Genomic DNA, 25,057 nt, shown 5'->3' on the forward strand with positions numbered 1-25,057 from the left:
CAATTGATACAGTAAGGTTTAATGCAACAAAAGATATTGAAACAAAAGGTTCACAATTTTAGTTAAAATTGTGAGAAATAAGTCCAGCAACAAAAATGATTTAACTTCGTACAATTCTTTGGTCCTTAAAAAACTGGGTTTATACAAAACCTGCCCGCAACCTTTTAGGAAGTGATGATTCATTACCCTGTAAAAAACAATTACATCCATATAAACAAATGTTAAAACATAATGTATATTTTATACAACTCATTCAATAAAATTCTAATAATAAACAACGACATTTGTTGATATAATATAACTAATGAAAAACTTACGTTCTATAAGTTTTCAAAAACTTCTTTGAACACGACGTTTGTTGTAGAATTCAATGGATGGTTATCCTTGTCATGAATTAATATCTTAAGCCCTTTTTTGCTTTTGACCCTTGATATTGCAACATATAGTTGACCATGACTAAATACACTTCTAGGCAAATACAATCCAACATAATCCAATGACTGATCTTGAGATTTGTTAATTGTCATAGCATAACATATAGTTATGGGAAATTGCCTTCTAGTCATTTTGAATGGCCACGGAGATTGTGTTGGAGTCATATCCATTCTTGGAATATAGATAACCCCTCCAATATTCTTTCCAGATATAATCTTTGCCTCGATAATGTAGTTTGCCAATCTTGTAACTATAAGCCTTGTTCCATTGCAGAGACCTTCAGGTTGATCAATGTTTCGAAACATCATAATAGGGGTCCCAATCTTCAATTTAATCTTGTGGTTAGGTAGACCGAAAGTTGTAAGTGTATTCAAAAATTCCGGGATCAAAACATCAAAAGCTTCATTTCCTTCACCGTCAAAAGTGTCTACAGAATCTGAACTTGAATATTCCTTTTCTTCACCTTTGGGAAATTTTTTGAAATTTTATTATTATAAATCTATGTTAGTACATATAAATATATGAATGTATCTATAAATATGTTTACAATGAATAACGCATACCTGGTATGAATCCCAAAACGTATTGATTTATGATGTCAACCGTTTCAATTGTTCCTGCCAATATAGCTTTTGATTGCAAAAATTCTGGATTCTTGTAATTGTTAAGAAAATTCGGATATGTTTCACTAATAATGGCTTCTAGTGGATCATCATAGTTAGAAATTAAGAAATCATTTGGAATAGGAATATCCGTGTAACCATCGTTAGGTTCTTCCAATTTCCCATCGCCAACTTTTAATATCCAATTAGAAAACAATTCTAGTTCAGATGTACTTGAAGTATTGCCGGCTTGTTGGAGTCGCATGTTCTTTGTAAGCTTCAGCACAATACAATGATCCCAGATGTATGATGAATTTATTATAGAATGTATTATATCTGAACGGCTGCCCCTTGGTACAACTGGTAATATTTGCCGAAAATCTCCACCAAATACAATTACTTTCCCTCCGAATAATTTGTCAGAACAATTGGAACGCCCCATTATGTCTTTAAGGGTTTTGTCAAACGCTTCAAAACAAAATCTGTGTGCCATTGGAGCTTCATCCCAAATTATCAACTTTGCCATTTTTAGTAGCTCTGCACGATCACTACCTTTGTCGATATTACATGTAGAAGACTCCATTGTAGGTATTGGAATCTTGAACATTGAATGAGCCGTTCGACCTCCTGGAAGTAGTAGTGAAGCTATGCCCGATGAAGCAACAGTTAAACAAATTTGTTTCTTTGATCTTATGTAGGAAGCTAGAGTTCTCCACATGTAGGTTTTCCCTGTGTCACCGTATCCATACAAAAAAAATACGCCTCCTTGTTGATTGTTTACTGCTTCCATTATTCGCTTGAATACACCTCTTTGCTCATCTAATTTTAAAAAAATACATAGCAACATGCAGTGAATAAATTAATTATACATTAAAAAAAATTGTAAGATAAAATCATATTTTAAAAGTTAACTTTATAAAATTATGACAAAACTTACAAACATTTAACATACTTACCTGTAAGATTTAAGAACAAATTATTGTATTCTTGCAATTGTTCGGCTGGATTGTAACTCCGCTCTTCGTATATGAGCTTATTTCCCAACTGCTCAACCACATATCCACTTGGATAAGGCATTCCAGCAAATTCCTTTAGACTTCGGCTCTTCCTTTGAAGATTTCGTTCAATCTCAATTAATGTTAAATTCATTATCTCTTCATCAGACAACCTCAAACCTTTATACAATAGTAATTATAAGTGTAAACTATAAAACAAATTTACTTTTAAGAATCAAACAAATAAATATAATAAAAAATCACAATATAGGAAAAATAATACCTCTATTGTTTGCAATTCGCTGTTGAGCATATAGTATTCCATCTGCTAAGAGATGACATGTTTTACTCCATACATGTCTTGGCCTGTTAATGCTGCCTGATAATAACATGTGAACAAATAGTAATCTCAAATATTGACCTGAACCCCAATGATTTGCCTCTTTAATAGCTGCAATGAATTCTCTATCATCGCCGATAAAACCCATAGCAAAACAGGCATCCCGGAAAGTATCATATTTTACGTTATTCACTGTTTTTATATCATTATAACTGCGGGGGCCTTTGACATGTGTGAGCATCAATCTAAGATAGTACAATTCGCCAGTTGTTGGAGGAACCCATATAAGCCTACCAATTGTGTAACCTTTTTGACGGGGTTTCCATTCTTTTTTTTCTTAACATAAACAAATTTTGAAACAAATTTGCTGTAAGTTAAATTTTGTGCTTCAGGATACTTGCAATTTGCTTCGAACCATGATGTAAACATCGATTCAGTTACACTTGGTTTTTCCAGAACTGTATTGATACGATCAAAATCAGTGTAATATACCGAATTTTGACCTTCACAATGAAAGTACAGTCTCTCAACAACTGGTTTTCTACCATGGATTGGAAAGGAGAATATCCTCCAAGATGCTTCACTCGGAGAAACGTACCTACAAATAATATAATGAAAGACAATGGATTTAAAATTAATAGAATGATTATTGTAGACAGAATATATAAATTTTATTATAACACATATAGTCAAAACAGTGTACATATAAAATTTTCTACACCATGCATGTAAAGAAAAATTGCACACTTTTAGTTGAAATAGATAAATTGCATGACATCATATTTCAAGTGATATATTAGAAACGTACCTACAATCAATATATTGTTTAATCTCATCAATATTCTGCGGTTGGTTGGAAGTTCCATCATCATTCGGTACAATGGCAGCGGTGATTCTGTCGTAACCTTTGTTGATGTACTTGAATAAGTACTTAATCGATGTACTTTGATTGTACCATTCCATGTTTATGTGAGCTTGGTACTTTGTCAACAACTTTGCATTGTATGGAACAACATTCCGGTTATCGACTTGAATTCCATTCTTAAGAACTGTATGTCCATTGTCCCTTCTTCTATATACCGGAAACCCATCTTGATCAACAATTGTTTCAGGCTGAAACTGTTTTGGAAAATATTTAGAACATTTTCCATCTTTCATGCACGGTGAAGATCGATTTGCAAATCCACACGGGCCATGAATCATGTGAGTTTTAACCAAATTATACAATTCTTCATTGGTATCTTGGTCAGGTATTTCAGCTGAAATAATGCGATCAATATCACTTGGAGTTGGATATTTGTTAGATGGATGGAGGAAAATTAAGATGTGAGCATGTGGTAATCCTCTCTTTTGAAACTCAATTGTATACATATCTATAAAAATAAATATATAAAATATATACAATAGTCAGCACACGAATGATAAATTTGAAAATAACAATACGATTAATTGAATATGGAATAAGTTACTCACATGCAAGAATTTTCCCCAATAGACTTTTCTTTGTGAGATCAGACAAAAGCTCATCAAATTTCATTTCAAAGGCTCTTGAAATGATGTCAGGACGATCTGATGCTTTTAGATGAACAGAACCAAGCAAACGCTGAATTTCAGGCCAGTTGGGGTTACATGTGAATGTAATGAAAAGATCTGGAAATCCGACATAGCTGCATATTGCCATTCCGTCAAAGTATAGTTGATCCATATATCTACGACTACCAACGTATGAAGAAGGTAGCACAACCCTCTTACCTGTGTTTGACCCGTGCGTTTCTCCATTTGAATTATATTCATTCAAATTGTGATACTTGCCAACCCTCAGTTTTGACTGATTCTTTCGAAGCCACCTAAGTCTTTCTGATTCCATCATTGTAAAACCATCTACCAAAAATTGTTGATAAAGTCTCCTTGATCGCAACAACGTTTGTGCTTCATTAGATCTTGATTGAATTCTAAAGGCCAACCACTCTCTTATTGTAAGTCGATTTCGCTTTGTTGCTTCTTCCCAAGGAATATCTTTATTGTTCTGTTCTGACTGTGTTATGTCTGTGAAGTGGCGAATATTTGTCCCTTTATCACGGTGCCTCACATTAGGTCTATATCCATCCTCACCATATGGAAATAATAATGGGTAATGATATCCTAAATAACTAGTATGATACTCATCTATCCTTTGAAGTTCGCCACATTGTTTTTGCACTATAATGTCTCTTTTTTCTGCAGTGTCGACATCTCCAACAATTAAAGCAGCTACTTCGGATACAGTTGGTTGATTATATATCCTTCCATCATTTCTTCGTTCAGATATTAAACGAGGTTTTAAATCAGAAACACCTTCTTCACAAAGTCTGTCCCTTGCCATGCGAAATGATTGTGCATGAACATTACATTCATATAACATTTCAGATAGTTTTCTCACAATATTAACATCAACTCCACTTTTTGACCTATAATGAAAAGAGTTGAAACAGTTTATTGCAAGTTTCTTAAATAAATAAATTTAAAGTTTGGAAAATAATAGATATCTAACCTGAATCCATGCATTCTGTTTTCAATTTCATTCTCAGTGTCATAAACATATAGTTGTGCAAATCGTGGATTTTGACCTGGCACCGGTAACATGCTTCCTATTCGGTGACATGATTGACCTTGGATATGAAAATTGGGAGGGCATCTACCGTTGTTAAATCGATTGTCCACTTTCGCAGCGGGAGATGTAAATGCAAACATAACGTTGTACATTCGAATTTGTTGTTGGAAATTTTTTGATTCACATGATTCGTTGTCAAACAACAGATGTTGTAGAACTTTAGGAGCGGGTTTTAACAAAGGTAACTGAACTTTTCCTGATCCACAACACATGGAAAATTTAGGATTGGACGCATGACGATATTTGTTTTTCCTTTCCGAATATCACATATTTGCACCACAATATTGACATTCAATGACAGGATCCCCTATATCATAATACCCTCCTGATCATCAATAGTATTTAATTCATATGTTAAATGAGTTGTATTTCATAATAATAAAATATTATTTATAGTAAATCATTTTAAAATATCTGATGTAATTTCAAAAGTTTCCATAACATCTGTTCCATTAGACATTTCATCTTCATCAAAACTTGAATTTGTTGCTGAACTGTAACCTTTTGACATAACATTTATTGTGTTAAGAATATTGTAATATTCTATAACATATCATAAACAAATTAACTCAAATGAAAAATAATTAAGAATATACCGTCAGATTCATCATTCATATTATCGTCTCCACTATCAGATGCAAAAAGCTCATTGAGTTGCAATTTTGGTATTGGATCTTGGTTTGATGTTGTTGCAGCAAATGTATTGTCAAACCTCTTAGATAAGTTAACTCCTAATTTGGTAATGTTTCTGCTTGATATCCTTTTTGATCTGATATTATTATTGGTACTTGGCTTAGTCTTTAAGGACGAATGAAGTTGACGACTTACTTCAACGTTGGCTATACCACGACCGTCATTTAGTATGTTTGGCGAAAGTTCTGATAGTGGTATCCTCAAAGCTGTTGAGTCATTGCCGCGTCTTTTATCAAATGTACCGTTTTCTTTTAGAGCAGTTTTCAACCTCTTAGATTTCTTGTCATCAATAACACTCTTTCTATAAATTTTGGCTTTTGCAGCATTCTTCCTCCTCAAAATATTTTATCGATCTTGTGCAAACTCGAGTATAGACTGAATTATCTACGGTATTCCTGCGTTCTAACTCAAATATATTTGAGAGTGTTTAAAATACTTATAAAAAAAGAGACATCATTTACGATTCTATCATCTACCCATTTTATTTAAATTAATTTTATAACACTTAATATCTTGATGGTAACTTTGATGATCTACAAGATAATAAGTATGCTACAGTGCTACAATGTGTATATATATAATATCATTTAATTTTGAAAATAATGGGATAAATATTAGAAAAGTTATTGTTACATCACCGACGCATCGATTATTGCCTAATATAGACATTATGAAATGCCGTATACATGGAAACTATCATAAACTACATACAATTTTGTGTGTTTGCCAAATGATCAACTAAAATGCATTATTAGTAATTAATCATCTTTAGTTAAATAATATGATATTCATTCCATAAAAATTATAATATTCGTAATCTGACTTTGATGTTAATGGTGAAATTATTTTATATTTTATTATGATTTTTACAATGGTTTAATTTTTATGAAATGCAATAAAAACATATTCGAATTTATTTTGTCGATTACTATTGTTCTCGATTCTTGATATGTAAATATCGGTTGCATTTATTTTAAATATTTATAAAATTATTAAAAAATTGATTGTAAATCAAATGGATCAAGACTAAAATTATAATATCGACAACTTTGCTATATACTTTTAAAAATAATAATAAAAATTATTTTATCCATAACATGTCACCACTTTGCTATGATACCAATTGTAAGTAAAATTTAATTTGGATCTTGATATTATGATTTTACGATGCTCTAATTTATATGAAAAACAATAATAAAAACACATATGGATTCATGACGACGAATATTGATTCTTGATACGGAAGTCTCGGTTTCTATTATTTACAATATTTATAAGATTCTTATAAAATTCATTTAAATAAAATGGATGGAGGCTAGAATCATGAGATATCACTTTCCTTATAAGTATTTAAGCACTCTCAAATATTTTAGAGTTGGAACACAAGAATACCCCGGATAATTCAGTCTATATCCGAGTTTGTACAAAATTGATGAAAATTCAATTATAGAAAATATGAAATCCAAAATTTTGTGTGAAGAAGATGAGTTTTTTTAATGGATTTTTTTGAATCCAAAATGCTCAATTTATAGGTCAAACTAGTGTTGTTTCATAAGGTTGCAATACTTGATGAAACATACTTTCATCAACACTTTTGTTAAATGTTAAATTGTTTCGCCTACAATAGTACTTTTCAAACGTTGTACTATTTCGTCTACAACAACACTTTTAATAAATATTGTACTGATTCGCCTACAACAATAGTTTTTAAATGTTGCACCATTTCTCATTTTGCAACACTTCACAAAGTGTTGCATATTTCTGAATTCAAATCTACTGCAACACTTCACAAATATTGTCTATTTCTGAATTCAAACCTACTGCAACACTTATTAATCTTGCACTAATTGTTAATAATTTACAACAATTATTGATTATTAATTTATTCTCTAACAAAATATTATTAAAAAATTACCACATCTTTGAAAAAGTGCTAGATAATAAAATAAAACTTATACCTCTAACGTTTTTTTAACCGGAATTGAGGATTGAGATCAAAACTATTTAAAAACAAAATAGTATGACTGATTTTATGAGTAAAACATTCAATGAAGGCTAAAACTGTAATTTAGTCCAATTTTTATTAGGATAAAATATTATTATAAAATAAAATTTTAAATTATTAGATGCCAAAATCACTCTTTTAATTTGTAAAATCTAAATTTAAAATAACTTCTAATAGTTTTTTGGGAGCAAAGTCACATATATTTTTAAAAAAATATATAAATATATTTTAACATCTACAACAATAAATTATTTTGCATATTTTATAATATTGCCTTCATTTTATTAGGTTTCACTTCTTTTTATTTCAATAAGATTTCTATTCGCTATTGCATTTGAATCGCAATGCGGGTGATATTAAGGCTCTTAAAGTTATTAAATAAAAAAATCTTCAAAATAATTTACACTATCATAATATTTCATATATTAAATTTATCATTGTAATTAAATAACTTGTATGTTAATCGCGCAACGAATGAGTTCATAACTAATATAATATGATTAATATAAGGTGAAATTCTTCTTTTAAATATATAAAGATATGGAGTTCTCACAATGCATCAATATTCACTACAACAAAATAGGATTTAGGCAATAAGAAAAAACCGCGGCTAGAAGCATGAAAACCGTAACCTGAGTCTTCAAGTCGAGATTATTTACACGTGGAATATACAGCCGTTGCCTATTCCTATAAACTGGAATTTTGTTTATTTTAGTCTACGAAAGAGCAAAAGCGTCGCCTGAATATATAAATAGACCACGTTTTTTAATTTGTTTTAGATATGGTTTTGATTAAGCTACGCTGTATAACTGTTGTCTATTAATTAGACTACAGTTCTCTAAAACCAGTATCTACCATGGTTTTTATTTAGTCTTTCCTTTTAAAACGGTTGCTTAATCTTAAAGCCACACCCTTTTTATCCTAGTTTAACTTCAGTTTTTTTTTACAATTAGACAATATTTAATATTTATTTAAGTATTGATAACATTAAGTTTGTTATAAACATTTATATTGAAGTCATGATATATTATTCTAAAACAATAGTTAATATATAAACTGTAATATACTCTATTATATAAAAACTAATGTATTATTTGAAAACACTAAATTATTCAAAAACAATAATTAATAATATGAAATGTTATATAATCTCTATTATGTATAAAAAACATTAATTAATAATATGAAATATAATAGAATCTTTTATGTAAAAACACACGTTAAAAATCAATTCAAGTACTATAACTTTTTAAGTTAAATAGTATAGTTATCTTCGGTAATTTCAATTCTTCATCATATTCATCATCTTCAGGATCATCTTTGATTATAATCCGTAATTATAAAAAATAATTATTTTAAAATTAGGAATTATCAAATTTATTTCAATAAATAAAAATTAATTATAAATTATTTCTTTCTTCCATTTCATTCCACACAAATCGGTTTTGGACTTCATTTTATGGGAAACAAATTGACCTTCTTTAGAAATAGTGCATTGTGGGAATCCTACTTAAGGAGAACAAATTGACTTCAATACATTCTTCTTACAACATAGATTCTTAGCTGCATAAATGACCAGTTAGTTAATGAACGTGTGATACTCAAAACCTAAATCATTGAGAGAGAATAAAGTATATATTTTTAAATAATAATATATAAATATCTATAATTTTAATATAGATAATTATAAAATCACAGGAGATCCAAACACTTTTTCTCATTATTCTCAAACCCAATTTTCATATAAATAATTATAAAATCCACAATTTTTTATAATAACTATTGAAACCTAAATCAAGCTCTAATCTCTTTCTGTTAGAGATCAAACAACCTTCGTATCTTTCCACGTTACTTCAATTAAATAGAGAATGGATAAATTTGAGCAAATCTAAAGGTTTTACAAGAAAGAATTTAAGTATTTTGAGAAACCCTAAATTTATATTAGAAAAGAGAAGAGATAGAGAGGATAAAGCCAATCTTAATCATGATCAAGCTGCATACGGTGGTTTGTGGACGACGAGCGGCGGACGGTGAGCAGCGGCCGACAAGGACAAGACGAAGCAAAGCGAAGGAGATGTTAGATTTCTCAGTAACAATACGGAGACTTTTTTCTTTCTCTTTTTAATGATATTAACAAATAATTTTCACTTTATTTTATTGAAATTAATATCAATAATATATATCAATATCTATAATTAACAAAAACTTAACTCCAGTTGAAATATAAAATTATAATTTGGTTAAACTCTACCTATTTAAAAAAGGGCTAATAGGTTATTATATTTAATTTATGCGATTTTTTTATTATGAAAAACTATTTTATATAGAATAGATATGTTATTATTATTATTATTATTATTATTATTTTCTTATATTTATTTTATTGGAATTACAACAATAATAATAGTGATATAATAATAATCGAAATATGTTAAAATTACTTATAGAAAGTAATGATAGAAAGTAATGATGTTAAATATTTTAATAATAATATTTATTTTTAGATAAGATTAATAATTATATATTAATGGGGTAAAATATTTTTATACATATTTTCAATTAAGTTATGTCATCTAAATAGTTGTAAAAATATTAAAAAAATTAATATAAAAAGATATTTTCGTTTGATTTGACAAAACATACACATGTGAAAAAAGGTATACACCGTTACTATTAATTGTGTTTTATAATGTTAAATAAAAATAATGGATTTATGCTACGGTTATTTATGTGGTCGTATATAAAAAAAAACGTTGTCAGCAACGACTATATTACACCTACGCTTTTGAAACCGTAGCATTAAGGGAACACACGGCGGATTTTGTTTTAAAAATATAGAAACTTGGCAACAAATAGAAAAACGCAACCTATTATCCCTTTTGGCTACACTTTTAAAGTCATTGTCTATTCTCCCGTTGTCTAAAGTCAAAATTATTGTACTGATTATTCTCTTTCTGACTTGTGAGTTCGCGTCGTCCGTTTAGTATATGATCTTTAGGTGGTTGGAGTGGTGCACCATTTTTCTTGGTCACCTTATTACTTTTTTCCAGATGTTTAGCACTTCATTTGGTGCTCTTAGGTTTAGGGGAGGTTGTCGATGGTTTGACATGTCGTGCTTTGGTCGATTTGAAAATTCCGAAACGATATAGTTTTTTTCTTCTTCTGGATCCTAGGTGTCTCAAAAAGAAGTGGAAGATATGTGCATCTTCTTGACTTAGAAATGATATCTTAATAGGTCAGCGGAAAATTCTTGTGTCTTCTCGGCTTGGCTGGAGAACTCTATCATGTTTATTAATTTATAGGGGGTGAGCAATTTCGACCTCCATTGATTGTGTTCTAATTGACTCCTTCTATAGCTTCGTGGTTCTTTAGGCGGTCTTGTATTGGTTAATTCTAGCCTTGTGTTTTGATGAATTTTTCTATTTGTTTTTTTTTCTTGTAGTTGATTTTGTGTGCCGATCGAGATTTTTTGCTCGGGGAGTTTTCTTGTTTTACTTGTGTTCGCTTTTTGTTATGGGTGTTAGTACTCCTAGTGCCTTTTCTCAGATCTCTCATGTATTGTTCATCTTTATGTCTATTTTATTGTAGCACCTCAAATTTGCACCCTACCTTTTGTACATTCATTTCACATTAGGTCATTAACATAACATAGTCCATTGCATAACATTGCATTGTCCATTTGCCCAAGTGCAAGCCATTCAGAAGAATTAGGTCAAACTAGTCAGGAGAATCAGTCAAATAAGCAAGCATGTGCTATTTTCATTGGGACAAAGCCCTATGGTTGATTTGTCAAGTTCATATGGTCTAAGGATCATTGTGAAGTGGTTTGGCCAAAGATTGGATGCTCAGAAGTCATCAGTCAAGCTGAATTTCAGCTGAAACCATAGAAAGTCAACTGTGGTCAACTGTGCCTGATTTTTATGGATTGGAAGGTGTGAGATGGTTTGAAAGGCCTCATTCATGTCCATATAAGTCTCATTTGACATATCAAAGACCAAGGCTGAAGAATTGGAGGTCAGACAAGAAGTTTCCTAAAATGGCAGGTGACCTGTAATTTCAACTGCCCAAAATGGAAAGTTTTTCTCCCCAAAATTACTTCATCATACAAGCTTCAAATGGAATTTTGTCCAACATGAAAGTTGAAGATCTTGATCTCACCATTCCAAAAAGTCCAAGAACTTGAAATTCCCATGTGTGGTTGGCAAGATATGGTCCATTCATTTTCAGAAAATGCCCAAATTCAAAGTGTCATAACTTTCACATGGAATGGCCAATTTGGTTGATTTTTCTTTGAGCAAACCACATTTCATATGATCTTTCATGGTGCATAATCAAATTTCATCAAAAACTCTCATAGCAAAATGCCATTTTTTAAGTGAACACATTTGCATTTTTTAGCATGACATGGTGATTTTGAGAAATACATTGAATTTGCACATGAGACCTCTTCTAACACATTCCAAATGATATTTTTGACTTGTGAGAACTGGTTTTGAGCTGAAAAATGGACCGGTTTAAAAAAGGGCATATTGGACCTAACACATAAAAATGCACATTACACTAATCATCTTAATTTTGCTAATCTTGATTAATTTTGGATTAGGGAGAGGTATAAAGAGTTAATTGTAACTGTTTTGCATAATCACTAATCATTTTCTTCAGATCCAAACAGAAAATCTCAAGCATTCTCTCAACTTGTTTCACACATTGCATACTCACTTTTTTCCATTTTTCATCAATAATCCATCAATTCTCGTGCCATTTCTTGGTAGATCTTTCATCTGCAGGTATTGTTAAAGGACTGTTTGAAGGAATTGAGGAAGAAAACCGTGCCGAACTCCAACTGTTGCAAGCTTGGATTTCCATGGCAGCTTGAAGAATCCATCACTTGAAGCACAATTGAGCTAAAGCATCGATTCTACTCCACTTCTACATCAACATACTCCACCTGTTTCATACAATCGCGCCTTGAAAACACCTAAATCGAGCACTGCACTTCAATAAGGTTAGGAATCAACTCTCGCCATTGCTGAAATTGTGTTGTGGTTCTTGTAGAGTGTAGCTCATAGATCACGTTGCAAGTTGTAGAATTAGAATTCATCAAGATTTGAGAGAGAAATCTAGGATCAAAGCTTAGATGTTCAAACTACTTTCAATCGATTCTCATTGTGTATGAATTTCTGGACAATTTCATGATGATATCTGTGATGTATGTGCTTAGACGGTTCCAACGGTACCTTGTTTGTTCGTTTTGGTGAAGATTTGTGCATTTTGGATTTTCTGGGAATTCTCTTGATGAACACGATGAAAACTCGTTCCAGATGCTGTTCAATCCATTTTCCTGCTTTCCGTTTCAAATTTACTGTTTGGCGCGCAAACCAGCCAATAACATGCTGCCAACGCTTTTAATTGAACGACCGCGTTTTGGCCTGGCTTCAGCTATTTACAATTTTGCCACTGCGCCTAATTAATTCATTTTTCATGTTAAATAAATATTTCATTTTCATAATAAACTTCAAAAAATCAAAACTAATTCAATTTTAATCCAATTTGAGTGGGAGTTTTTGTGTTGGATCCCAAATTTCCTCTAGTTTTTTTTAGGCATAGTAGTCAAAGTTGTGCCTGATGAATTTTTGACTTTGCCTAGTGATCTTGTTCATGTATGCATTTTTTGTATGTTTTACCATTTTTTACATGAAATCTTGATGCCTCAGCCAAAATGCATGAAATTTTATAGGCTTGTTCTTGACTCTCTTATGGTGATTTTGGTATATAGTTTGTGAATTTTGGATTTATGGTTTGCAAGATATGATGTGTGCAAGTTGAGTGTGACAATGTGTGTCACACTATGTTATGCTGTGTTCATGATTTTTGTTGCCATGCCTATGCTTGGCCAAATGCTCCCAATTTTTGCATAAGATATCATCTGTATGTCTAGTTTTGCCATGATTTTTTGTAGGAATTGTTGAGCCATTTCCTATTTGATTGGGATTTTTGCTTGCTGTTTAGACATTTTAGGGTTTTGCTTGAGTGATTGTCTTCTATGCCTTGTGAAATTGCCATACCTTATCATATGAATGTGAAATTTGATGGAGTGATTCATAACATGTTTGAGTTCACTTTGGCTTTGGTCCCATTCATTTCTTAGTTGTTCTCACTGTTTTGCATTTGATTGAAGTTGATGCTTATTTTGCTACCATGTATGAGCTTGCTTGGATTTCTGTTGAGTTTATGATTTTCATTGACCTACTTCCTCTTGTCCAAATGGCATGAAAATTGATGTGTAGCTCATTGAATGTGTCCTGTTTAGGCTGGAATTTTTGTGGAATTTATTGAGCTGTTTAGGTATTTGTTTGAGTCTGACCATTCTGTTTGCTCATATATGGTTCACAATTGCCTAGTTTGACTTAAATTGTGCATGAAATGAATTTGGTGCATAGTTTTGATGTGAGACTAATTGGATTCTCTTTTTAATTGATTAATCTTGGTTTTGATCATGTTTCACTTGCTGTTTTGACTTTTTTACTTCCTTTTGACCCTAGGCTTGTCCTAGTGGTCTTGTATCTTATGTTTGAATGTGATTTTCAGGTTAAGAAGCAAAATACCTTAAGGAGGTGGATTCACATTTGATTGAGTTGTCTCATTTGATATTGTAAACTAACTTGGTTTATGTTGTAGGATGCTTGGCTCCTTTGAGTTGACTTGCACTTTGGTGCATTGGAGTGTGTTTGTCTGTGTATAGCTAATTGTGAACCATTTGCTGTTTAATTCTGTGATTGGTATACTGATGATATTTGATTGATTTCAGGTACATTAGTTGCTAATATTGCTTTGCTTTGCTTGATAAGCAATTTGCACTGAGGTATAACATTCTTGTCTCCATGTAGTTTGGAAGACCTGGCCTGTTACTTGGCCAGGCACCTGTCTGAAGTCCTCCTTAAGAGGCAATGATTGTGATTGTTTACTTTTGTCCCCAAGCAGGTAAAGACCTCTATGAGGCAATTGGAGGATATAAGAGATATGCAATCTATCTCCCGCTATTCTGTTGAGTCGTCCCTCTGCTCACACCACTGTGTTGATGCATTGGGACACAAACCCAAGATCTTGTACAATGTACAGTTGTGTCAGAGTCTTGAGTGTAGAAGGGTTCCTCCTTTCTGAACCCACGCTCCTTTGTCAGAAGCTCTCCCTGACCAGGGATAAGAGCTGTGAAGTCTTATCTTCACTCTCCTCTCATCAGCTTCACCTTAGCCCCTCAATGGCAAGGTTAAGAGCTAACACTACCTCTGTACAGATGACTTGCTCTTGCGGTCTTACCCTTTGATTGAGCCCCACTTGCGTGTATATAGTGTGTGCTACTTGTGAATGCTTGATTTGCTGTTTATTTGTGTTGAATAGGATAGGCTTGCTTCCTGTGCAAGTTAGCTAGAAACCTTGACTTAGGGACAATCTTGCATGATAACATTTAGGCTCGAGTCGTAGTCTCCCTAGTTGTGTCTCCCTCTGTTATCTGGTTAGGCTAGTCCTGTGTCCCTTCGTAGGGGAACTACGTCGCCCTGATCCTCATACCAGATGAGGTACGTAGGCAGGAGATGAGCAGATCTCTCCGGGCGCCTGTGTCTTTGTTTTGTGTTGTTGTGTGCTTGGAAGCTGATGCAAGTCCATCGAGTGGCGTTCAGGTTCCAGTGTGAGTTTGTTTGGTTCGGATGCTGATGTAAGCCCAGTGATTGGCATTCAGGCTCCACGTTGGCCTTTTTGTGTGTGTTTGGTTCGGATGCTGATGTAAGTCCAGTGATTGGCATTCAGGCTCCACGTTTGCCTTTGCCTGCATTTGTTTGTGTGCGTGTTAGCCGAGCTACGAATGCTCTGATTCTCCTTCGTCCAAAGGAGATACGTATGCATAGGATGCAATATCCTAGCGAGCATGTGTCGTTTCCCCAGTCCGAACTACTTAGACTCTGATGTCTATGCCTGATAGACTAAGTAGGCCCAGGATGCGATATCCTGCCGAGTCAGTTTCAGTCTTGTTTGTTTTCTTGTGTCTCTTTCAGCCAGTGTATGTGTGTGTGAGCAGTGTTTTAGCAACCATCTTCCCTCCTATTGTGCGTGGATCCCGTCGAGTACGACGGATGCGTAGGGGTGCTAATACCTTCCCTTCGCATAACCGACTCCCGATCCCATTCTCTTTGGTCGCGAGACCATGCTTTTTCCAGGTTTACTCTGAGCGTTTCCTTTCCCTCTTTTGGGATAAATAACGCACGGTGGCGGCTCTGTTGTTCTTGTTTTCCCGCCGGTTTTTCGCGTAATGCGACAGCTGGCGACTCTGCTGGGGATTAGAGAAGTTGACCTGTGCTGGTCCATCTTCCCCGAGCGAGTCTCTCCTAGCGCTTTCTAGGTTAGGGCTTTGGTTGCTATCTGCTGTTATTTATTGCATTCATTTCATTTACTGTTTGCATTCAATGTGTGCATTAATGTTTGCATTCATTCATTTCATCTGCTGTGCTGGCTGTGTTTTCTCTGATTGGGGGTGGGTGTTACTCGAGGTAAAAGGCCCAATACCCAGGCTATGAGTGTAATCTAGGAAACCTAGGAATAAAGTGATTCATGGGAAGCGGGTGGTATGCGCCACTTAGCGGAACATCGACATCACAAGCAGTTCAGACCCTGGTGGGGTATCATCGTTACATACTTCAGGTGTGTATATGATGGTATTCTGCGAAAGGTTATTTATGCTGCGTTTCTTTTGACCTTACCCTGGCCTAGATGACACCCGTGAGTGGGAGGGGTTGATTATTACAGGTACTGTTGCTGACTTGTTGGTGACTCTTGGTACTGATGATGACTGTGAATTATGGACATTTATTTCTGGGACGCCGGAGTTCTGTCCGTGGTTTATCAGCGGGTTCCGTTTATTTCGGATCCCCGGGTTGAGTTGAGAGTACTTGTTCAGAGGATCTGATTGTCATCCGTTCAGTGGATGTTCCTGTGATGATAGTGATGTAATCTCCGGTTCCGTTTATTTCGGAACTCCCCAAGTTGGATTTATGGTGACTTGGTCTCACAGATGGGACTGGTTCAGAGAAGTAATGGGTTTTCAGAGGAATTGGTGGCACAGTAACCTGCATTCATGCATTTGCATTGGTCTCATTTCGCATTCATCTGCATTCAACTCATGTCCATCCGTACTCAGGGTCCATTATTTTTGATTAAGATTCTGGTTGAGAGACATCCAGATGTCGGATTGTTATTAATGAAAAATTCTCTGTCTCTGTGAAACCAAAATCAAAGGACAGATATTCCTGGTATGGATAGACATTGCATGCGTGAGTCATACTAACCCATTTGCTGTTTTGTAGGTGTCAACCGGTGCGCATAGCTCGTTTGCTCAGACATCCTGCTAGGGGCAACAAATCCAAACTGATGGATCCTCCCAACGCCGATATCCTCGAACTGAAAGAGATGGTGAGAGATTTGTTCAGTGTTGTGCAAGGGCTTGCCTTGGGGCAGAAAGCCATGGTCGAGAGATTGGAAAAGATTGAGAAGTGGCTGATCAAGGAGAAAGTTTAGGGAAAAGCTCCGTCACCCGAGGTGACAAATCCCTCTGACTCTATAGCAAAGAAACCCTCTGGCAGTGGTCCGCTCGAGAAAGAGGTTGACTCAAGTGGTATGCCAGCAAAGAAATAACGCAGTAAGGATCGTTATCATCCTTATGCTGCTGCTGTAATCACTCCTGTTGGTAATCCACCTGTACCACAGCAACAACTACCACCTCAACAGAAGGCACCGAGAGCTAGGAGCCAGGTGAAGAAGAAAAAGGAGGAGCGTCAGTTCGAGGAACCACCTGTGACCTACACCCTTTTGTTCAGGAGATTGAGGGATTTGGGGTTAGTCCGGCCAAGGATTTTGATTCCCGTAGCACAACAGAAGAGGCATGCATACTATGATGAGAATGCCAGGTGCGAGTTCCATTCTGAGGCACCCGGGCACAGTGTTGAGGGTTGTAGGGCTTTCAAGCATGTCGTCCAGGACATGGTGGACTCAAAGATCATCAGCTTGGCACAGATCATGGATGGGGATGTCAACCCTGTACCCAGGAAGGGTCCTGTAAAGATGAAGATGGTGAAAAAGGTCAAGAAAGGAATAGAGATGACTGAGGAAGATCAGTTAAAGGTTCCCATGGCTGTGGTCCCAAAACCTCTGATGCAGGATGGAGCTTTCCCTGTTGTTGATAATTATTGTGCGGCCGTTGCCACAGAGGGGTGTGCATTGATGAGAGATACAACCCAGAAGACGATGGAAGTGGAAATGGGTAGTGAAAAAGTTGAAACACCCAGTCAAGCAATTGAAACCATCAAGGTAGAGAATGCTGTTGTTATTGGGAAAGAGAAGACGCTGTCCATTTCTTCTTATAAGCAAGCTCTAGAGGTGGTGAAGAACAAAGAGGCCCGAGGTTGGGGAAGGATCATTGACATAGTGGTGAAGGCAGACATGTTTGGGATGGGTTATCCAGATCAAGAGTCGTCTAGACCAAACAGAGGACGTCGTCCACCATACATCTTCGTCAGTGCAGGAATGCTGAATTCTGATCATGCTTGTTCAGTGGGTGAAGAGACCGACCGTGACCGCGAGCTCGAGTTGTGGATAAAGTCGTGCGTACCAGGCAATTGGAAAGCCTCCAAAAGCGTCACTATCACTCATCCGGAAGTGTAGTATTTCTGGGTTTTATTTTGTTTGCATGAAAGCCATACGTTTTGCCCGAAACGTATTGGTCCATTGTAAGGGCCACCTCATGTGTTTCATTTTTGCAACATTTTGCATCAGTAATAAATGGATGTTTTTGTGATTAAAAAGCGGTGTTCCCTGTTTTTCATTTTTTTTGCAGTTTAAAAATAAAAATAAAAATGGCAATGTTTTTCGTTTTTCTTTTGAACTTGTCTCGTTCCAACCACAAAAGTGACCACCCTCCTGATCTCATCGATAACAATTTGGTTACACCTCTATATGACTTCGACAATCCAAGCTATCATGCCGAGGAAGAAGGCGAAGAAGATTGTGATCTACGGGAAATAGCCAGGTTGTTGAAACAAGAGGAGAAGGTGATTCAACCGCACGAGGAGCGAGTCAAGATGGTAATCCCGAGTACCACCGAGTTCAGAAGGGAAATGAAAGTTGAGGCCGCTTCAGAGGCAAGTCGAGAGCAAAATGGTAGCCCTGTTGAAAGAGCAGGTTGATATCTTCACCTGGTTGCATCCAGATACACCAGGGTGGAATACCCATGTTGTGGGGCACGAGCTACCATCGAGAGAAGACTATCCTCTAGTGAAGAAGAAGGCCGGTGCCACGGATCAAAGGGCTATGGTGACTTTGTTTCATGATATGACTCATCGTGAAAGCAAATGCCATGTTGATGACATGATGGCAAAGTCCCAAGCAGAGAGGGGCATCCGGTGGACTTGATCAAGTTGTTTGACAGGTAGAGATAACTCATACCGTTGAGTTCGAATCAGTGCACTTATGGAGTGCTGTCCAGTAAGATGCCGAGGCTTATTGTGAGCGGATAAGAGGAATCGAGGTCGATCCTGCAAAAAAAAAAAAAAAAACTAGAAACGCCTGAACCAAAAACAAATAAAAAAGAAAGAAATCAAATGGTCAGGTGGAATGATGACTGCCAAGGGGCATGGAAAGAAAAATGAGTAGCAGGAATCTCTGATTCTGATACCTTCCTTGGAAGAAACAACTGTTAATCTGGTACTTGACAGCCCTTAAGGGGCCTATGAGGCGTATTGGGTCAGCATGACTAGTCTTGTCGAAAAGAGCATGCAATTTACCTAAGCAAAAAGTTTATCGCCTGTGAAACAATACACTCACTGCTCAAGAAAACTTGATGTACTTTGGCATAGGCTGCTCGCCGACTGAGACAGTATGCTGGTTCATACCACTTTGTGGATGTCCAGAATGGATCTGATCAAGTACGTGCTTGAGAAGTCAGCATGGACCGGACGGGTTGCGAGAGGGCGAATGGTGTCGACTGAATACGATGTGCAGGATGTCTCCCAGAAAGTAATCAAGAGGAGGGTACTGTATGGTTATCTCGCCCACTGATGATTATCAGTCAAGGAAGTTTGAAGTCCCTGATGAGGACATCTCGAGGTACTCAAATCGAAAGATTGAGAGTGACCGATCCCGGAGGAGGGGCCTGACCCTGAATCCGAACGGATTCTGATGTCTGACGGGGAGAGTTTAAAGTTAGTGAGCTGGTGCTTCCCCGACAACATTTGGATGCACCAACTATGGTGGCTGAGTACGAAGTTGGTATCCTGAGTGTCGTACTTCGATACGTGCATCTACTGGGGCAGCGCCTTCCTCATTCAGTATGAGATAGAAGTGATATTGCCTGTTGGAGGCTAAATCTCATTGTGGAGAATCCGGATGGATGAGAAGTTAGAAAAGGGCGAGTGGATAAGGACTCGGTATGACGCGTCGAGCATGATCAAGAAAGGAGGTTGACAGTTACTTATCATGGGGCAGTGGTACCCAGTAAATGAAGCGTGTTGTTAACCGAGACGTGCGACCTCGTGGGTAGCATGGAAGAGATGTGGTGTTGAAAAGGATCCTTCCTCCTCAAGACGATCGTGGGGCAAGTGGATAAACAGTTATGAATGTCCATTCGGGGTCGAAAAGGTCTCCTCTGACAGAGCCTTGTGATCGATGACCACGAATGATGAAGATTTTCCATTCCCTGTGAATGCGGACGCAGTTAGAAGATACTTCGTGAAAAAAAAGAAAGACCCGCTGGACAAAAAGAATAAAAGAGTCCAGGCAAAAAAGGGGCATCCCGGCGAACCAAGAAAAAAGAGAGAAGGTTCAGGCAAAAGTTAGGGATAATAAAAAGCTGTACACCCGGCAAGTCGAAAACCCCACAAGGGCGACTTGGGCAAAAAAGGGTATCCCGGTGGACTGAAACCCGAAAGGGCGGTCCAGGCAAAAGAGGGATTGAAACGAACAACTGCGTCTAGCATGATCGTTTGTGCTTTGGTTAAGACATCACAGCTAGTCTCCGACAGAGGTCGATTGGAAGCGTCTTGTTCAGAAGGCCGAAAGTGCGGAAAGTCTTGAGGACATGTGAGGTGTAACCGAGTTGGAACCCGATGAGATCACGGTTTCACATTGCCATTAGGATAGATTTTTCCTTTTGTGCGCAATCACCTCTTTCCAGGGTTTGCCTCCTGTGTGTTGCTCAGTTCTGAGCCACCTTTTTTGGTTCAGTCAATAAATGCGTGATCAGTCAAATAGTTTTGTTTTTGTTTTCATTACCGCTTTGATTATGAAAACATCCGTTCGTTTTGATAAGAATATTTGCATTTTGAAACATAGAGGTCCCTTCCGATGCATGCTTATAAGATTGAAATCTGGAAATCTTATTCGGAAGTTTGAGTGACCAAGATGTTGAAACATGGGGCACGCCTGGGGCACGCTTTTATCTAACAATCTCTTGTGCAAGTACTGTGAGATATCTTCATTCACCGGCAAGTAGTGATATGAAATCTTTTGACAAAAGAGATCCCTGCAGAGCCCGACCAGGGGCAAAGTGGTTAGACGAACAGTGGAAGGACGATGCAGGATTACGACGACGATCCTGGAAAGTTAACCAAGAAGACTCTTCAAAGTCTAAGGACTGGAAAGTTTGTATGAATCCCAGGAATTTGATCTTCGTGGGATGGATCAGAAAGTCCAGGTGGGTCTGGGAGTTCTCAAAAGTGGAAAGCTGACATTGTGGGCGGACGATGGATGCCGCTCTTCGACGACTCGACAGGTGTTCCGTGCCCAATAGGATGTGTCTCCCCAATGGGTGTGAGAGTGTTATCTCCCTAATAGATTTGAGATCAGTCGCTCCTCAGCAAGTCTGAAGGTTACTGCCTTCCCAGCAGAGTTTGTGATGATGGTCTTCCCTCAGCGAGGTCCCCCAAGCAGGCCGGGTTCGGAGGATCATCCCCAGTAGAGACAAGCATGGGTTGCCTCCTCTAGCAGAGTAATCCCATGCGGTTCGGGTTCGATGGAGGCCATCCCCAGCGAGGATTGTCATTCCCCAGCAGGGTGGAAATTGACGTGGCAAGGAGATCCTCAGCACAGTTCCTGGAGTTCCCCGGTGTTGTCTCTGGAGGGGACGTATTTTTATGCATCCATCATTTAGACAAGCATAGCATATTGCATCATTAGTGCATAGCATTTCCATGATCATGGGGGCATTGTGTAAAACAAAAAAAAAACTCATGCATCAACATTGCAAACATGTCCATTAGCCCTAGGCAGTGGTGACCAGCCGAGATGGGGTCGTTGGAAGGAGTTTAGCATCGCTTGGATCGATTTTCGGAATTGGGTTCCCCAGCAGGGTTGAGAGAGGTGTTTCCCCAACAGGTGACTCTTTAGTCGAGTGGGTATCCCCGGCAGTGTTACTCCCCAGAATTGGTAGCATTTGGCATGCTTGGATCCATTCCCCCAGCAGATGTGGTTGTCTCTGATCTCTCCATGTAGAGTCTACCCCTTAAGCAGAAAGTGTCTACCATTCCTTCTGCGCTCCCCACTGAGATACATCCTCGTGGATGACGGTTGCTTCCGTTCCCTCCCTAACGGGATGGGTTTTCCCTATTGAGTTCTTTCCTCATTAGGAGGAGTCTTGATTCAGTTTGCCTTTTTGGATCAATCCTAAATTGGCTTCCTATTGACTGTTTCTTGTGCTTCCCTGGGGCATGAATGAATAGTGGCTCACTAACCGGCACTCATTCATCTTATCCTCAGCGGAATTTGTGGCTTCTACCTACAAACCGGTAGCTGTAAGTCCTATCGTCGTGGTTTTCTACCTACAAGCCGGTAGTTGTAAAATCCCACTTTCATCCCCTAGCAGAGGTAACCTTTGTGGTTCATTCTGTTTGTTGGCCTTTACCTGCGAACCGGTAGTTGTAAGTCCTATCTTTGTGGTCTTCTACCTACTAGCTGGTAGTTGTAAAATCCCACGTTCTCCCCTTGGTGGAGTTAACCCTTTGTGCTTATCCTAGTTGATGACGGTTACTGTTTTCCGTGGTTTTCTGCCTATTAACCGGTAGATGTAATCCCCTCTTTGTGGTTATCATTATCCAGTTTTCGATATTGATATTCCTTTCCTTTCGGATATTTGCTTTGATTAAGCAACTTTATCCCCAGCGGGTATTCCATGTCCTTTTGATTGGTCATCTTTGCATACCTAGTCCTGGTACCCCGATGCCTTTCTTTTCGGTCGATTTATCCATTTTACAACCCACCCGGTTATGGATAACCTTCCATGCGAGTATGTTATCTACGTTTCGACGGCTATAGATAATGTATCTCATGCGCTCTTGGGTCGAAGTCGTCCTCCCCAGTTGAGTAAGATTCGTATTCCTTTGTTCGGAATCGAATGTCCATCCTTTAACAAGTTTGCCTTTGCTCTCTTCAGGATGATGTCGGTCGATCTATCCATCTAACAACCTCCAATCCGGTTATGGATAATCTTCCATGCGAGTATGTTGTCTACGTTTCGACGGCTATAGATAATATATCTCATGCACTCTCTGGTCAGTCTTTTGATTGCTTTCTCCAGCAGAGTAAGATTCGTATTCCCTGTGGAATCGAATGTCCATCCTTTAACAAGATCGCTTTTCTAGCCCTCTTCAGGATGTTGAGTGTTTTGGAACACAAACCAATTCACGTTTGGTCGGTCACCCGTTTCATACCTACAACCCGGTATCCGTGGTGTTCCTTCCTGTTTGCTCACTGTCGTGACCTTGTTCCCCAGTGAGATCCCCTGCAAGTGTGTAGCCTTGCCCTAACATGTAGATGTCAGTATCCTGTCAGCACCCGCGTGTGTTATTTCTTTGGTGTCGGTGAACACCATCTTTCGGTGATTTCCAGTCATGCGTAGTGTCTGGTCTTCTTTGGTGTCGGTAAACACCATCTTTCGGTGATTTCCAGTCATGCGTAAGTGTCTGGTCTTCTTTGGTGTCGGTAAACACCATCTTTCGGTGATTTCCAGTCATGCGTAAGTGTCTGGTCTTCGTTGGTGTCGGTAAACACCATCTTTCGGTGATTTCCCAGTCATGCGTAAGTGTCTGGTCTTCTTTGGTGTCGGTAAACGTCATCTTTCGATGTTCGTAACGTCGTCCTCCTTCCCTAGTGAAGATTCCTCCTCTCCGTTGGTGTCGATAAACGTCGAGTTTTTCCCAATTATCCGTTGATGATTTGGTTGTGTTCTCTCTCCCCAGAAGAGTTTCCTCCTCTCCGTTGGTGTCGATAAACGTCGAGTTTTTCCTGTGCGTCCGTTGGCGTATAGTTGATATCGTTCCCCGCAGGGTCGTCCCCAGTTGAATCTCCTCTCCGTTGGTGTCGATAAACGTCGAGTTTTTCCTAGTCGTCCGATGACGTCTAGTTGCTTATTCCCTACAGATCATTTGGTAACACCAGATGATTCCCCTCAGAGTTTCCTCCTCTCCGTTGGTGTCGATAAACGTCGAGTTTTTCCTATTCGTCATATGACGTCTAGTTGTACCCTTCCCCATGTGGATTTACCTCCCCGTTGGTTTCGGTAAACGTTGAGTTTTTCCCACTATGTCCGCTGACGTGTGGTTGTATCCCTACCAGTCATTCATTAATGTCTGGTTACCTCTCCGTTGGTCTTGGTAAACGTCGAGTTTTTCCTGGTCGTCCTCCAGTAGAGTTACCTCTCCGTTGGTTTCGGTAAACGTTGAGTTTTTCCCATGACGTCCGCTGACGTATGGCTGTATCCCTTCTTGGTTGTCCCCAGTTGATTTACCTCTCCGTTGGTCTTGGTAAACGTCGAGTTTTTCCTAGTTGTCCGTTGGCATCTAGTTGTGATTCCGATTCCCATTCATCGTGTTGAGATGTCTGGATGTGACTGTACCTTTGAGAAGAAGCAGAAACAGAAAAATCAAAATCCTCAGTAATAAGTATCAGATCCCAGTGGACGTTTCCGTTGGTGATTCCCGGCAGTGTGCAAATTCTACGGTTCTTGGTATTCAATCCCTGTTTACCCTGAAAGTCTGACAGCCGTTGCTCTCATCCGTTCGGGTTCCCAGTTGATTGAATAGGGGCAGCTGTAGCACCTCAAATTTGCACCCTACCTTTTGTACATTCATTTCACATTAGGTCATTAACATAACATAGTCCATTGCATAACATTGCATTGTCCATTTGCCCAAGTGCAAGCCATTCAGAAGAATTAGGTCAAACTGGTCAGGAGAATCAGTCAAATAAGCAAGCATGTGCTATTTTCATTGGGACAAAGCCCTATGGTTGATTTGTCAAGTT

General features: G+C 37.6%; 1 pseudogene; it reads right to left on the reverse strand.

Moving 5' to 3' along the window:
- Window positions 1-320: 320 nt before the first annotated feature.
- LOC127104943 (uncharacterized) overlaps window positions 321-25,057 on the reverse strand; it is a 40,553-nt pseudogene continuing 15,816 nt past the window's right edge.

This window comes from Lathyrus oleraceus, chromosome 7, assembly GCF_024323335.1.
Source record: "Lathyrus oleraceus cultivar Zhongwan6 chromosome 7, CAAS_Psat_ZW6_1.0, whole genome shotgun sequence".
NCBI lineage: Eukaryota > Viridiplantae > Streptophyta > Magnoliopsida > Fabales > Fabaceae > Lathyrus > Lathyrus oleraceus.